A 17,472-nucleotide genomic window follows, 5' to 3' on the forward strand; every position below is an offset into this window, starting at 1 on the left:
ACTGTTATTAGAAACTCCCAAAATATTTTGCAAAGTGGCTTTATCATTTTGAATTCTCAGGAGCAACACATGAGAGTTCAGTTGGTCCTTTCACTCCCCTCCACTTACAATTTTAAGTTATCAGAATTTCGTTTTTTTTTCCTTCTTTAGCCACTTTAATAGGTGTATAGCATTATCTCATTGTTTTAATTTTCGTTTGTCTAATGGCCAATGACGATAAGTATCTTTTTATGTGTTTAAATTTAAATTATTGCCCATTTTTAATTTTTAAAATAATTAGGTATTGATAATTCATTATATATGCAGAATCTGTTATTTATTATATATGTACTATATAAATATTTTCTCCTAGATAGTAGCTGGTCTTTTCATTCTCTTAACTCTTTCAAATAGCAGAAGTTTTAAATTTTGATGAAGTCAAATTTATAACATTTTTCCATTAATGGTTCTTGCTTTATGGTGTGTGTCATCTATAACAATCTTTGACTAACCCAAGATTGTAAAGATTTTTCCTTTGTTATCATTCAGATGTTACTATAATTTTAGATTTCACATTAGATTTATGTCCCATTTTTGAGTTTTATATGTGGTTCAAGGCAGTACTGCTTTTTGACCTGGGCTCTTAGGCAAGCGGGGGCCTTGCCTGGGGCCATAACTACACTGTTTTCCTCCTGTACTTTGTAAGGCTTTCTTCGAAATGGTCAAAGTAGCACTCAGGTTCCTAAAACAACCTGTTTGAGTCTCGTCAGTATTTCTCCCCTTTGCGGTACTCTCCAACCCTGTTATCTATTAATTGATTCAACCATATGCTATGAGGATCTTTAGGACTTATGAATATGAGGCAATCCTAGGCCCCAGGGGTGGGCCTTGGTTCCAAGAAGGCAGCTTAATGAGTGGATCACTCCCTCCTCTTTTGTAGGATTGTCTTAGAATGATCTGCCAGAATATTTTTGATATAGTAATTTAAACTGACTCAAATTACTTATGTAGACAGAGACCCTGTCAAAAGAAATGTGTTTTCTCTTTGTTTGTCTTAGTGCCCTATATATCATCAGTGCAGTCTTGCACAAGGTATAGGTCAAGATTGACATTTTTATCTGTGGATATCTAATTGTTCTAGCACCATCGACTAAAAAGCCTATCATTTTTACATTGAATTACTTTTGTTGAAAATCAATTGACTATATGAAAGTTGGCCTGTTATTGGTCTCTTTACTCTTTTTCAGTGATCTATGAATCTATTATTTTATCAATACCATGCTACTTTATTTACTTTGTAGTAAGTCCTTAAATTATGCGTATGTGTATTTGAACTATTTTTTAAAATTGTTTTTGCTATACTTGTTCCTCTGATTTTCCATAAAAAACTTGAGATTCAGCTTGCAAATTTTTATTTAAAAAGGCTGCTGATATTTTTATTGCAATTGCATTTAATTTATAGCTCAATTAAAAAAGAATTGTTTTTTTTGTAATATCAAGCAATCTAATCCATGAACAAGGAATAGTGCTCTATTTTCTTAGGTCCTCTTTAGTTCTCCACATAAATCTTTAATAGTTTCAGTGAAAAGATATTGCACACATGTGATTAGTGTTTCATATGTTGTTGCAATTTTTTATATGTTTAAATTTGGAATTCCTGATTGTTTTTGCTACTACAAAGAAAAGTGACTATATTCTGTAAATTAATCTTGATAATCTTACTAGTTCTAATAGTGTTTTGTAGACTTTTCAGATTTTCTACCTACACAATCATTCTACCTGTGAATAAGAAAAAATTTCTCCTCCCTTTTCAATCCATATGCCTTTTATTAAAATTCTCTTATCTTATTGAACTGGCTAGGACTTACAGTACAATATTTAATAAAGGTTGTTAGAATAGATATCCTTAACATGATCACAATATTAAAGGGAATATATTCAATGTTTTATCGTAGAGTATCGTGTTAGTTGTAGATTTTTCAAGCACGCTTTTTCTCAGGCTGAGAAAGTTCAACTTCTGTATTCCTTGGAGTGGTTATATATTTTTTAATAATAAATGAATGTTAAATTTTGTCAAATCCTTTTTTTTGCACCAGTTGAAATAATCATATTTTTTTTCTTCTTCAGTTCGCCTGTCATTATAGAGCTACGTTGATTGATTTTCAGACGTTGACCAATCTTAAATCTCCAGGATAAACTCCACTTGACCATCAGGTATTATTTTCTTTTTGTCTCAGTACTCGACATATCCTCATTTCAGCCTTATGCAAAATATAGCTCAAGATTGGTGTTTGTACCTGGCTTTGATTTTCTAATACTTCATGGAAGATGTTTGCATTTATATTCATGAAGGATATTATTCTATAGTTTTATTTTAGTTACTTTGGTTTGAAATCAGGATGGTTCTTGCCTCAAAAAATCAGTTGGGATGTGTTCCTATCTGTTCCATTTTTTGAAAGATATGATGTAAAATTGATATTATGTCTTCCTTAAATATTAAGTAAAATTCATCAGTGATGTTATCTAGGCCTTCAGTTTTCTTTGTTGGAAAATTTTTAAATATCAATATAATTCTTTTAACAGTTGAACAATTTAGGTTATTTCTCCTTGAATTAGTGTTGAGACTTTTTGTAATTTAAGGAATTCATGTATTTCATTTACATTGTCAAATGTATTGCCATACATTTGTATATAATATTTCTTAGTATCATTTTAATGTCTGCAGGATTTTTAGAGATGCATTTGCTTTCATTACTAATGTTGATACATTGTTTCTTTTAATTTTTATTTTGAAATATTAATAATATTAGGTTTACAGAAGAGTTGCAGGAGATTACAGAGAGATTTGTATAGTTTTCACCCATATTTCCCTAAGGTTAGCAACTTATATAACCATAGCACAATTATGAAAACTAAAAATGAATATTGAAACAATGCTATTAACTAAATTGTTTGCTGATATTTGGCCTTCTCAAGTGTTTCCAGTAATGCCTTTTTTGTTGTTGTTGCTCTATTGCAGAATCGAATCCATATTTCTATGTAGTCTTTAATTGTCATATCTCCTTGGTTTCTTCCAACCTGTGGCTGTTTCTCAGTCTGCCTTTCTTTTTTTGTTGTTGTTCATAAATTTGACATGTTTACAAAATCCTGGTTAGTTATTTTATGGAGTGCCCTTCAATTTGGACTTGCCGGCTGTTTCTCATGATTAGTTTGAGGTAATGCATTTTTGGCAAGAACACCACAGAAGTGATATGTTCTCAGTGTGTCATATCAGGGATATATGTTGTCATATATCTGGTGATGTGCAGCCATTACTATACGCTTGTGCCACAAAGTGTTTTCTCCATGATTTCATGTGTAATGTATAATTTTTATGTCAACTTGACTGGGTCAAAGGGTGCCTAGGCATTTGGTCAAACATTACTGTGGGTATATTTGTGATGGTGTTTTGGGATGAGATTAACATTTGAATTGATGGACTGAACAAAGCAGGGTGCTCTCCCTAATGTGAGTGGATCCCATCCAATCAGTTGAAGGCCTGCCTGAGATGGACAAAAAGGCTGGCCCTTCCTTGAGCAAGATAAAAGGGAACTCCTTCTGCCTGACTGCCTTGATCTGGGACATTGGTTTTTTCCTGCCTTCAGACTTGAGCTGAAACATCATTTCTTCTCGGGTTTTGAGCCTTCTAGCTTTCAGACTGGAGGTACACTGTCAGTTCTTCTGAGTCTCTAGCTTGCCAACTGCAGATCTTGGGACTTCTCAGCCTCCATAAATACATGAGCCAATTCCTAATAATAAATTAAGATCAGAACAAATAGGATAAACACTCACACACACACATACACACTATTGGTTCTGTTTCTCTGGAGAACCCTAAAACATTGCCCCTTCCTCAGTGTTAAGCTATTCCTACTTGTCAGTTGGAGCTCCCCAGTCTGGTTCTGGAAGGAGTAACATTCACCTCACAGAAACTGCTTTCTCCATATTCCTTTTCCTCTTCCCCATGAGAGTCTAACTCTGTTATCTGGGAGAGAGTTCGCTGCTCTAGAAGTAGGAGATCTCTAACAGTACTGATGTAGGATCCTGACCTCAATAAAGTTTCTTAAAACTGCCTTGAGTTTATGAGGTGTTTTGTTTCCATTCTTCTGCCACTCACAATCGAACTTAACCTGCAACAGCAGAATTTGCTGCTCCTCTCCCAGTAGCTAAGAGCTTTCTCACTGTGAAAGATGCCATCAAGCAGAGAGTAAAATTCTGAATATTTCCAACAGCTCCAGGAAATCCCTTCCTACATGTGCTGAGGGGCAAAGGTTTCTCTTTGGACTCTGCTACTACCCCTGAGTCTTTCTGGTAAACACTACATAAAGATCTGTGAAAAAGAGCCTTCAGCTGAATGTGAGTTCAACTTTTTCATGGGGCTCCATGGTGTTCTCTACTGTCCTTCTAGACCATACTCATCCTTTTCACAATTACTTAAAACCTTAGCTCATTTCTTTGTATTTACTTTGTATGTCGATAGGAATTATGGATTATCCTTTGCTTCTCCATGCCACAGTGCGACTTGGTCCGACCACTTTCTAGGCCTAGTAACTGGATGAATTTAAATTCCCTAATCGTTGAGTTCAGTTGAAAGGCCCATTTAGAATTCCCTACTAAAGGCATTCTTTAGTCCAACTGCTATCGATCATAATGGTCATATTTTATCCTCCACTCTAAGTTACTCTTTTTAATTATTTTTAGATTCTTACCAGGAAAGGTACAAGTATTTCGGAGTGTCCTATTGGAGATAACAATATCTTTTTCATGAGTGGAGACATTGTGGAATAGGAGGACACAAAATATATAGGAGGAAAGTCTTTTTGGTGGAGTCTACCATGTGGCTTTGACCTTACAATTCAGGATTCAAGTACAGTTTTGACCTTAATGATTTCTAGTGGCATTTAGACTACAAGTTTTTAAGCCCTGGACTATATGGTATTTTGGATTTGGTAGTGACTACTATTTATGGAGGTTCTGTCCACAATTGAGTGGCTATGATTATAAAATCAGGGATAAAGGTAAAGATACTTGAAACCCGGGGAAGTTATAGGGTTCTTCGGGAATGTCCAAGGCAAATGCACATTGGTGAGCACAAGCAAATACAAAAGGAAAGCGGTATGAATGGCTTCTGTGGGAACTGAAAGAGCATATCAAATATGTCATGGTGTTGTGGGGGCCTTAGCAAGTGGGCACAAATGAAAGGAGGATAGAATTATGAAAATAGCAGAGGTCAAGAGTGGCCTCTCCAACACTGGTCTGATAGGTGGCCAACGTGGCGATCACAATCTCAAGGCCACATATGCAGGCATTAATCTGCAGGCTGTTGTTGGCTTTCAACACAGATGCAGGATTTCCTAGGAATATTTGGCTGAAGCAAATATTACATCCTAAGGAAACAGATATTTCCTGTCTTCTTAAGCATTTTTGTGCAGAACAATTTCTAATGAAGTTAAAATGCAAGGTGTCTGAGTTTGCTTGTGCTTAGAACACAGGGGAATTTCCAGCTTTAAATTGTTAGAGCTAGGCTTATGTAGACATGACTAAATACACTGAATCAAATTTCATTCTGCGTTCACGGCCACAGAGGATTTTGTGGAGGGGTATAGGAACTTGTCTATAGCTCAAGAATGAAAAATACTGTAAGAAAATATTACTGAATGTATTTTAAGGTGAGAGAACTATGGTAACTGAGCATAAAGATGCTGCCTGTGCCCCGAGGGAACATTGCTGAACAATTCATAGAATTGAAAATAGAAGGGAAAAAAAAGTATTTTGAAGGGCAAATAACCAAAGTTTGGTTCATACCAGTTGACCCCATTCCCAGTTTCTACTTCCAGTGAAACAGGCTTCAGGAACATTTATAGCAGCTTCATTTCAGAAATCTACTTCATTTCAGAAATCTGTTCCAGCAGAAGCAAATGTGAGGTCCTCCCCTAGGAGGCAGATTCCACAGACTGGTTGGCTTCTAAATGTGCTAAATATGTTGTGACAAAATTAAGTTCTTATTGGACCTTTTCCTAATTGAATGTTAATGAATCCATCATGGATTCCAGACAACTGGCACAAACTACCTAGTATTTCAGACTACTGGTATTCCTGGGTTTTGGCTAAAAAAACCAGAGAAATGCTCCTGTATATACTCCTTTGTTCACCACTAATCAAACTCTCTCTTGGATTTTATCAATGCTAAATACTGGGTCCTGGGACAACCGGTATGGGGATCAGGATGCATTTGTTTCCCAAATATGGTGGTCATCCAGCTAGTGCTCTCATGATCTTGCTTCTTAATATTGGGGTCTTTTTACTAATTGCCAAACAAAACAGTACAAACTGTAGCTACAGAAAGAGCATAATTTGTGGGAAAAGCATAATGTGTTGTAAGATTCAACAGAAAGAGAAATTGAGGGGAATGGTTTCAAACATAAATTTAACTTAAAATGTTGGCCTTTGGAGTTTTAAGTGAGAAGGGTAGGAAAAGTTTACTTTGAACTTTAAATAAAACATTTATTATTTTAAATTACAGGATGAATAATATTTAATGGTTTTTTCCTTGATAATATGTTAACCAGATGGGTTTATAATCAAATTTGGGCAAAATATTAATATATAATTAGCATATTTTAAACTAAGTTCATGATTTTATTTTTGTATCTTTTTTCTTTTCTTTCTTTTGTGTGGGGGACTAGTTTAGAGGATATACTGATCTCTTAAAGTAGTTGGGGAATTTTTCTTATACCTCATACTCTCCGGAAGAATTTATATTAGATTGAAATGAGCTGTTCCTTGACAGTTGTGTGGACTTTGACTGTAAAATTACTTGTCCACTAACACTTTCCAAGTGCTTAGAAGAGGGCCAGGAACAAATTTGTTGAGTTAATTTATTGATTCACCACATTTAACTGAAAGTGTTTTATATCAATATTTTCTATTTCATTATTTTAACATTCTTTGGATCATTTTGATATGATTTTCACATTATTTAAATTATTTTTAAGTTCTCTTTTTTAAAATTCTTGAGTTCAATGCTTAATTTGTTTTCGTTCCTCTTGTTTGGTAATGAAAATTTTTAAGCCAATAAATTTTCTTCTGAGTACAATTTCAGACATATTCCACAGATTTTGTAAATTTGCTTAGTTCATTAAAATCATTAATATTTTCTAAATATACATCTTTATGTGTTTTTTGTATAACCCTGAGTCCCTCTTCTCATAACTTTGTATGTTTTCCTATTATTTTTGTTTAATTGCTGATGAGGAAGTTTGTATGTCCAACGGTTTTGGACTTTGTAGAGGCTTTCTTTGTCTCTGTGGTTGTCTTAATTTAGGTTGAAGTATATCTACTTAGAACTTGTATATCCCTTTTTTCATTTTTACTTTATTTTTTATTTCAAAGTATTACGGGAGTACAAATATTTATGGTTACATGGATCACTTTTAGAATGCTGGAATCGTGGTTATAAGTGTGCCCATCACCTAGATAGTGTTCTCTCTACTCATTAAGTAGGTTATTGTTTGCATGAGCTATCAGAGCAGAAAAATACATTTTTTTCTTCTTGTTTTTCTAGAATTTTTTTGTTTTGTATATTTTGTTATTTCTTTTTTATTTTGAATTTCATTTATTTTCTGACATTAAAATGGTGGTGACTCCTTTCTTTTTCACGTTTTTCTCTATATTTCTTCCACTATTTTACATTTAAACATTTTAAATCATTTAGTTTGAGCATATTTCTCTTTTTAAACAACATATAGTTAAAATTTAGCACCTTTAGAGTTGGATTTCATTTTATAACCCTGACTATGAAGTTAGCGCATTAATATATATTGCTTTGGCATACCGTTTTGGTTTTACTCTCTCATCTTATTTGATTTTCTATTTTTAAAATATACCCTAGCGATTGCCTTTGTTTTCTAGCATGTGCTTTATAATCTATGTTCTGGTTTACTTATGTTTCCTTTTGATAATCTGAAAATTATAGAGTGCTTTTTATTCTATTAGTATTAGCAGAATTTTATTTACCTATTTATATTAATCCTCAATCTATATTTCTTGATTATCAACTTTAGAAACAAAACAAAATGTACTGATATTCCCCTTATGAAAAATAAAGTAATAAATTACTTATATGCTCCCTACCTTTCTTTTCATATTTTTTGTCTTTTTGTAGATAAATTATTATTAATTTTGCATTAGGTAGTAGATTTTTCACAAGTTACATCATAACTTTATATCCATAAGTATCACAGTCAAATTAACACATTGCTGTGTTTAGAACTAGATTTAATGCTAACACCAGTGCATTGATACTGTTACACTCTGATTTTTATAGATTTTATTTCTGCTTATTTTCAGTAGCCTAGAGGGTTATATGAAGTAGATTTTATTTAAAAACTTTATGTGGATTATATGGTCCACAGAGAGATTTTTTCGGGACTTTTTTCCATTAAAACTATTTAGATGTTCTTTTCACTTGTATCATTTGTTTATCAATGTATTAAAATATTTATTAATAACTTAGTGACTGTATTTCCTTTCAAACATATTTTCAAATGCTAAGTATGCAGCAGTGAGCAAGCAACTAAAAGCACAACTCTAATAAAGCTCTCATTGCATTAGGAATGCAATAAACAAGTAAATAAATACATAAGATACGCACAAATAAATACACAGTATACTATGTAAGGGATAGGAAGACTGTTTTTTGGAAGTGTGGCCAGATCGTCTGGGAATACGCAGTCTGAAATCAGGAAGGAGAGTGCCTAAGGAGAGGAACTAGCAAATGCAAAGACTCTGTGGCTGGAAAAATCCCTGGCCTTACTAGGAACAGCAAGGAAGCCAGTATTGGCAGAGAAAATTAAGTGATGGAGAAGGTTGTGTAAAAGGTTGAAGATATAGCTTCAGGTTATATCATTTAACGTAAAGTGTTTTGGATTTTAATCTAAGTGCCATATAAACCACCTCAGTGTTCTGTAAAGAGGAACTGAGTGATCTTATTTAAGCTTTTGAAAAATCCCCTAGCTTTTGCTTTATAAATTGATTTTGGAGTCACACTCAGTAGTACTGAGACACCTGAGGTTAGTTTCCTTAATATATATTTTTTTCTTGAAAAGTAAATAAATGCCTTCTTTCTGGATTTATTCATTACCCAACAAATATGTACTGGTTTCTTTTTCATATACTCAGTGAATGTGCCTCCATGTATTTTTTCCAAATGTAGATTATTTCCATCCAAAATAGATTATCTATCCAAAGTAGATTATTTCTTTAAAGTTGAATTTAATTGAATAAATGGAATATTTTCTTGTTGGTCAATGCTTCAGTCAATTATTGTCATAGAAGTGCCAGGTAAGAGATCACCTAGAAACTCGTTGATTTAAAACTCATTGATTTGTGATCACACGCTGGTGGGTTAGTCAGGGGCTGGTTGATAGAGGCTGGGCTTAGCTGGATATGACTCGGGCTTATGTGGGCTTATGCCCCACAGGTTTATTATTCCCTCTGGACCACTGAGTGAGCTGGGGATTAGAAGATGTGAATGACAGGCATGGACACAAGGGCACTGAAGATCATATAGGGATGGATGAAGTTCAGGAGAAGCAAAATGGTAGATAGATGCTTCTTATGGCCAAGGCTTAGAGATTGTCCACTGTCTTTCCCTCACCCTTACCTATGGTTAAAGTGAGTGACATGGTCAAGCCCATCATCAGTGGAGCAGGGAAGGAAATTCAACCACTAGTGGAAAGAATTACAAAGTGACATGAACCAAGGTTGTGACCACTAGGGGAAATGGAGAATTGAAATCAATAATGCTAATTGCCATCATCAAATTTCTTTCATTTTTACCGGAAGGAGGTGCAACTTCTAAAATTCAAGGTTCATGTTTTCTTTTGCTTTATTAGAATTTTCTTCTATTTTTTATTTGAATATTTTGTTTCCTTTGGTGTTCTTTCAGGTAAACTAGAGAATCACTATTTGAGACCACCTTTGTCTCTTGTCTTTAGTTATTGTGTTCTTTATGTGAACCAGCTGGCTTTCTTTGCCCTTTCCTGTCACATTATGTATGATTTTCTTAAGCCTGTGCTCCACGGAACTGACGTGTCTTTCTATACTATCGATTCTCCCTTTTCTGCTTCATTTACACTTCATTGTACCCAACTGTGTTCTTTCTCCTTAACTTACTCCCTTAGTTTGCCTGGTTTAATTGTCACCACAATCTTGTATCATAGCTTACTTTTTATTTTACAGAGTTTCTATTTTTTGTAATTTAGAGTGTGAATGTAAATCTATACTAAATCTTTTTTTCCCCAGTTTTTCATTTACTGATTTTTGCATGATATCCATATTTTCTTTCTGTTTACTGCATCTTATTTGCATGTTTTCCTTTCTTTCTTTTTTTCTTTTCTTTTTTTGTGTAGATGAGGCCAATTCTAACCAAACCTAATTTTTAATATTAAATGTTTCCATAATACATGGTCCTTTCTTGAGGCTCCCTGCCATTCTTTATGTATAATCTCTTCCTAGCCCTACAACAAATCATAAACATATATTAATGTGTCCTGAAGTTATATTTTGACTGAAGTGCTCAGTTGTGTATTCAATTGTCCACTTTATGTGTTAATTTTTTGCTCTAATTATCGTAATGAGCTTACTATAAAAATAAATTTTTTTCATTATGCTCCAAATCTACTTCTCTATCTGCCCACATCATTAAATAGCAGCCTTGTCAACTTAGCTGTCAAACGTCTTCTTTTAATTGGGATTGAACAGTAGTGTATCTGACAGATATTGTTCTACGTGTTTAGCATGAGGTTGTGAACGTTTTCCACCAGTTTAGCATAGAGAAAGACTTTTTCAACCTCTTTTTGGTAAATTATGTTGACAGAGTATTGTAATTACGCTGCCTACTTTCCAGAAGTTGAACGAGTTTTTAATAGACATGAAGACAGCTGTCACTCAAAATAATCCCTTTTGGGAAAAAGAAAACTTCTCTCAAATGGAAATAATTAATTAAGTGGATTTTCTATAAGTAATTACTTTATTTTTTTCAGAAATAATGCAATTAACTTATTATCAGTTTGCAAGAAATAAACACTACCTGTCAGAAATCTCATCTCAGGAAACTGTTCTCACTGGCATGTTTTTGCCTGTTCCAGCAGTATTACCATGAGGCTCTGAGCTTGTGTTGGAAATGGCAAGGTCAAACTAGCAGATTTTTCATAATTTTTGTAAGTTTTTAAAGTTATCATAGAATCTACACAATGTTAAAACTTATTTTGAGTGTGATGTGTGTATTAGTTTTCTGTGGACACTGTTACAAATTAATACAAATTGGGGATTAAAACAATAGAAATTTATGTATTCACAGTTCTGGAAGCCAAAAGTATGAAATCAGTATCATTGGGCTGTTATCAAGATGTCAGCAGGGTTTTCCCTGGAGGCTCTGGGGAGAATGCCATCTCCAGATCCTTAAGTTAATTACATCTGCAACAACCCTTTTTACTTATAACATTTCTAGGTTCCAGGGATTAGATATCTTTGTGTGTGGCGGGGCGGCATTTTTCAGTTTACCACAACGTTGCTGCATGTCTTGTCTCTACTTTCCACTAAAATAATTCCTTCTAAAATTCCGCCTCTTGCTGTCCTCTTGTTTTCTAACCAATGTTGGTTTATTTTAGCTTACTGTCCTTTGGGATTTTAGTCACCGAAGGGAAACAAACTGTACCAGCCTGCCTTAAATCTTTCTTTGTAACTACTCTTCCTACACCTACACCACTCTCCCTATTCTTCAGATTATTTATGAATGTATTTTTTTAATCTAAAATAACCTTTAAAAGTGTCTCAGTTTGGCATATTTTATTTGATAAAAATGCAAGTATATTTCTTTTTTATTTCATATGGAAATGTAGTATACTATATAATTTCTATACTTAATGCATGTCATCTTTTATATACATTTCTATTCCTAAATAGTTATTACTTTTATTATATAATTTTATTGGTATATAATTTTAACCCTTCTCGATAAGACATCGTGAGTATGTATATCTATGTCTATGTGTGTGTATATGTATGTGTATGTTTACTTTTAACCAACACAACTAAGTCTGAATATAAGAGAAATGTGGCTTTCACCTAATGAGATGACAAAAAAAATAGTTTTCTTTGCTGTCACAAAAGGATACACACTGCCATTAAGAAGTTTGTTGCTGATACTATTTTAGAAAAGTGACCAGGAATTATTAAATATATAATATTTGAAAATGGTAACTTTCTAGCTTAAATATCAGAAAATTGCTTGACTGGATTTGTAAAGCAGACATGAAAGACCAATATTCACTTGCACTTAGGGAAAACTTTTACTTTCTGTGCTTTTTAAAATTGTAGTAGTCATTCAATTCTAAGTACATATCATAGCATTGATTACTAATGTTAAAATTTTGCAATGGAGAACTGCAGAGCAAGTTAATGTACTTGCTAAGGTTATATAATATTTTTAGCAAGTCCAGAACTGTCTTCAATTCTTAGGTCAGTGCATTCTTACCAGTCTTCACTCGTCCAGTCCAAATTTATATTTTCTTTTCATTAGTTATCACTAGCCTAAGCAATGAACTGAAGACACAGTGAAGATGCTCAACTTAAGATGATGTGTGCGTGATGGCATCTATTAGTATCATGTTAAAACAAACTTAATGTTTTTGGCTGTAATGATGACTGAGTTTTATTAAAAATGATAAATTCCAAACTATTAAATTCTTTGAAAAGCAGAAACGGCTCTGCTGGCAGCCAGACATGCTGTTCCCAACCACACATCATTAATGCTTACAAAATACGAGTGCTCCAGCAAGACCGTCTGTGAGCTGGATTGAACTGTAACACTGTCAAGGCCCCTGTACAGCCTTATTGCCAACAGGGATAGCTTCTGCTCCTCCAGCAATGCCTCAGTCCTCCCACATCTTAGATAAAATTAGTATGACACCCAATTGCAGAATTCCTGCCACTTATTGACAGCATGCAATCAAGAAATAGCCCTCACTGCCTTAACCTTCTGAAAATTTCCAGCACAAGTGCGAATCCTGTTAGAAACCTAGAAGCTCCTTGAAATCACATATTCTCTTCTACACGATGCCCTATACCTGCTCTGAGGTGTACTGTCCCTTGCTGTTGCAACCTCAGTCTATTCTATTTATTATTATATATAGTATTAACTACTGTATTAACCTACTAGTAGGTTTCCTGTGGTATTTCATCAGTGAAATTTAACAACGATCTGTGAAAAGTTGAACCATTGTCCTTAAGATATTCTCCATTACTCTGTTTTTATTGGAGTTATCTACAGCAAAATGCTTCACATTGCATGTTTGTAAAGGTGACATATTGCATTTATTTTTTATATAAAGAAATAATATCTTTTTTCTCAATTTTTTTATTTTAAAATATCGAGAGGGTATACATGTTTTTGTTACATGGATAGTTTATATAATGCTTGAGTGACTGCTAGAAATGTGCCCCTCACCTGAATAGCGTTCATTGTACATGTTAGGTAGGTTTGTGCCCCTCCCCTCTGTCCCCCACCCGCAGCTAGATTTCCAGTGGCTTTTACTTCCCTCTGTGCACGTGTGTGTCCCTTGGTTAGTTGTAGTTTATTAGAAAATACATGTGGTGTTTTTCTATTCTTGACATGCTTCACTTAGGGTAATAGTCTCCAGTTTCAGACAAAATGCTGCAAAAGGCATTAATTCATCCTTTTTAATGGCTGAGTCATACAACATGGTGTATATATACATAAAACCACATTTTGTTAATCCACTCATGAATTAATGGGCACTAGGGTTGATTCTACATCTCTGCAATCATGAATTGTGTTGCAGTAAGCATTCAAGTACAGGTGTCTTTTGATAAAGTGACTTCTTTCCTTTGTGTAGACACTCAGTAGTGGGATTGCTGGATCAAATGGTAGGTTTACTTTCAGTTCTTTGAAAAAGTTCCATACAGTTTTCTATAGAGCTTGTACTAATTTGTAGTCTCACCAACAACGTATAATTCCTTTCTCTTTGCATCCATGGCAGCATCTATTGCTTTTGGAGTTTTTAATAAAAGCCATTCTAACAGGGGTAAGGTGATATCTCATTGTGGTTTTAATTTGCATTTCCCTGATGATTAGTGATGAGCATTTTCTCATTATCTTTTGACACCACAGCATAACTTATCTGGACTGGCACAATGCACATATGAATTTATGAATGACTTTTGGTTGCAATGTTACAACATAAAATTCCTAGACAATTCAGAAATTATAGCTTGCAATGGAATTTCATTTTTATGTCAGTGAACAGTACCCCTATTTATGTTGAAATTCTTCCTAATAATTCAGAAACTCATGTATTTGTCAAAGATTTAATCACTTTTGGATGTATTTTTTGAATAGTTTTACAAATGTTTCAGAGTCATATTTGCCAAGACTTAATTGAAATTTTTTAAAATATTATTATAGTTAATTAGGAAAAAACCAATTATTGATAATTGAGAAAAAATAATCAATGTTTGTTTCATATTTCTGTCTAGTTCATAATTACTTAGAGTGACTATGTGTGCATGCATGTATGTTGTATTGCATGTATATATAGATTATGAGCATTTTTTTTTAATTTCAGCATATTATGGGGGTACAGATATTTAGGTTATATATGTTGCCCTTGCCTCCCCACTTCCCTCCAAGTCCGAGTTTCAAATGTGCCCATCCCTTGGATGGTGCTCATTGCACTCTTTGTGTATGCAAATACCTATCCCCTGCTCCCCCCTCCCCCTGCCCGACATCCAATAGATGTTATTCTTATATGTACACTTATGTGTTGATCAGTTAATACCAGTTTGATGGTGAGTACATGTGGTGCCCGTTTTTCCATTCTTGGGATACTTCACTTAGTAGAATGCGTTCCAACTCTATCCAGGAGTATACAAGAGGTGCTATGTCACCATTGTTTCTTAAAGCTGAATAGTACTCCATGGTATACATATACCACATTTTATTAATCCACTCATGTATTGATGGACACTTGGGTTTTACCTAAATTAATTGTTTTGGCAATATTATAAGTATCAAGACTACATTAGTGAAAAAGTCAGATAAAAATCTCTGTCTTTGTAAGCTTACATTTTTAGTGGAGAAAGGTATAAACAAATGAGAAAATATTTAGCAAAATCAAGCAAACCAGAGGGAAACAGAAGGTTGGATATACTGCAATTTTGGTTAATATCATCAGGAATGCAACAACAAAAGGGACATTTGAGTAGAGATTTGAAAGAGGTGATTGAGCAAACCATTGCAATAACTTTGAGTTTTATTCTGAATGACATAAAAATCTGCAAAAAGGTTTTGAAAGAAAGGAGTGACATAATCTGATTTATGCTCCATCAGTGTCATATTGGCTGCTCAATACATAATGTTTAAACCTACTTTCAGAAAATGTATTTACGGCTACAAAATACAAAGCTATCCCCTTGGACAGCTAACCTCAACATTTAACCTGCCTTTTCTTATTACACTATATATTTGGGTAATTCATAACATATTTTAATCAATAGCCAAGGCTTTCAAAAGACTTGACGAAGACTTTAAATATTTGAAATGACATGTTGTTTTTAATTGTTAATTATATTTAGCTTACTAATGTCTACTAATTTAATAAAACAAGTCATCAGAAAACACTTTAATTGATGCACGCTATTCCATGAAATTGTTTTCATTTTCAGATTTTAATGTTATGTTCTCAATGTTATTATGGGTATAGAAAAATGGTCCATTTGAATAAAATTTGTGGGTTTTTGTTTTTTTGCAACATCACAACTCAATGTTAAAGGACAGAGTAAACACCACAAACCCATGGGGCCATGTGTGTGTGTTAAATTGTGGAGGAAAAAAAATCAATCATTTAATCAATCAGGCAAGAATGCTATGAGAAGTCAGGGACAGAAGATGGAAATTTTAGACAAGGGAGCCAAGATGGACTTCATTTAGCAGTAACTTTTGAATACATACTAGAGAAATGAGAGAACTGGCAATGAAGACTTAAATGAAAAGAAACACCCAAGCAGTGGAAGTAGCAAGTACCCTCAAGGAAGAGTCTGCCCAAAGTGTTAGAGAAATTTCAGGGAGCTGGAGCGAAGAGAAAAGGGAGGTGAGAACCATATGTAGGAGGCATGATCATGATTAGAAAGTTAGTGGGAGCAAGTCATCTGAGATCTTATAGAGTTTTGACTTTCAGTGCAAATGGAAACCCATTAGTACTTTTAATCAGAATATTGGCACGGGCTGCCTTAGGTCTAGACAAGATCGGCGTAGCTGCTCTATGAAGAACAGAGATAAAGGGCCAGAGCAAAGTGACAGAGCAGTTGGGAAGCCATCACAGTAATCCTGAAGGGAAATAAAGATGGCTTGGCTATCAAATCAGAGTATCTAAGATTAAACAAATAAATGACTAGTTTTGACAACTGAATCCCAAATTGGACTTTGATTGATGTCATTTCAAAATTTTCTTCTCCATTCTGAACAACAGCTGACAGACTGTTTGAAACAAAAGCCAGTATTTCAGAAATTACATGCTGGTGATCTAAAGGACCAAGATTTAGCCTGTAGCTTTATTTTGTTTGATACATAACTGTTTTGAGCCAACATTTAAAAATTTGAATAATTCATATAAAATACGGTTTTCCAGATTATCTTGAAATATCAGACACTCGGAAATGCTGTGATCTGCTTGAACAGCAGGAGTTGCTGAGTGTGTGCCTAATTTACACATGGCCATCAATTTTCCAATTTTCCACAATCCCCACCCGACCTTATTGCAACTCTAATAACCAAGCCTAAAAGTAACTTGCATTATATCATCACATTCTTTAAATTTGGAAACTGGTAATAAGGAAAGTTATTACGGGTCTGGAGGTATTTTCACTTTTCTAGAATTACTATACTCCATAGCTCTGCCTTACATAAAAACTTCATTTGTATCCCTACTCTTAATTTAATAATTTAAGCATCTTTCTCAGATTCTGATTTTTGTTTTTCATTTAGAAGGAGAAATGTCTACAAAGATCAGTGTATTTATGAAACAATATATTGGTTTAATTATATCTTATAACTATTATAACTATTAGGACTAGGAAATTTTCTTTAGAGAATAAAAACATCTATCTATATTATTATTTAATAAACTTCCCTGTCCTACTGACGAATTGAAAAATATGAACAGCTACTAGGTTCTTAACTAATGGGGTATATTTTTTTTAAATTACTTTTTAGTTTATAAGGGAGAACAGGCCGTAACGGTTATTGCATATTTTGGAGGCAGACAATTGGCATTCAAATGACTAAAGAATGGGAGAGGATTATCATTAAATACATTATAGCAAAATGATTATAAACAAGAGCCCTGGCTCTCAATTGAGGTAGATGGAGGTTCA

Source organism: Propithecus coquereli, unplaced genomic scaffold, assembly GCF_000956105.1.
Source record: "Propithecus coquereli isolate 6110/MARCELLA unplaced genomic scaffold, Pcoq_1.0 Scaffold410, whole genome shotgun sequence".
NCBI lineage: Eukaryota > Metazoa > Chordata > Mammalia > Primates > Indriidae > Propithecus > Propithecus coquereli.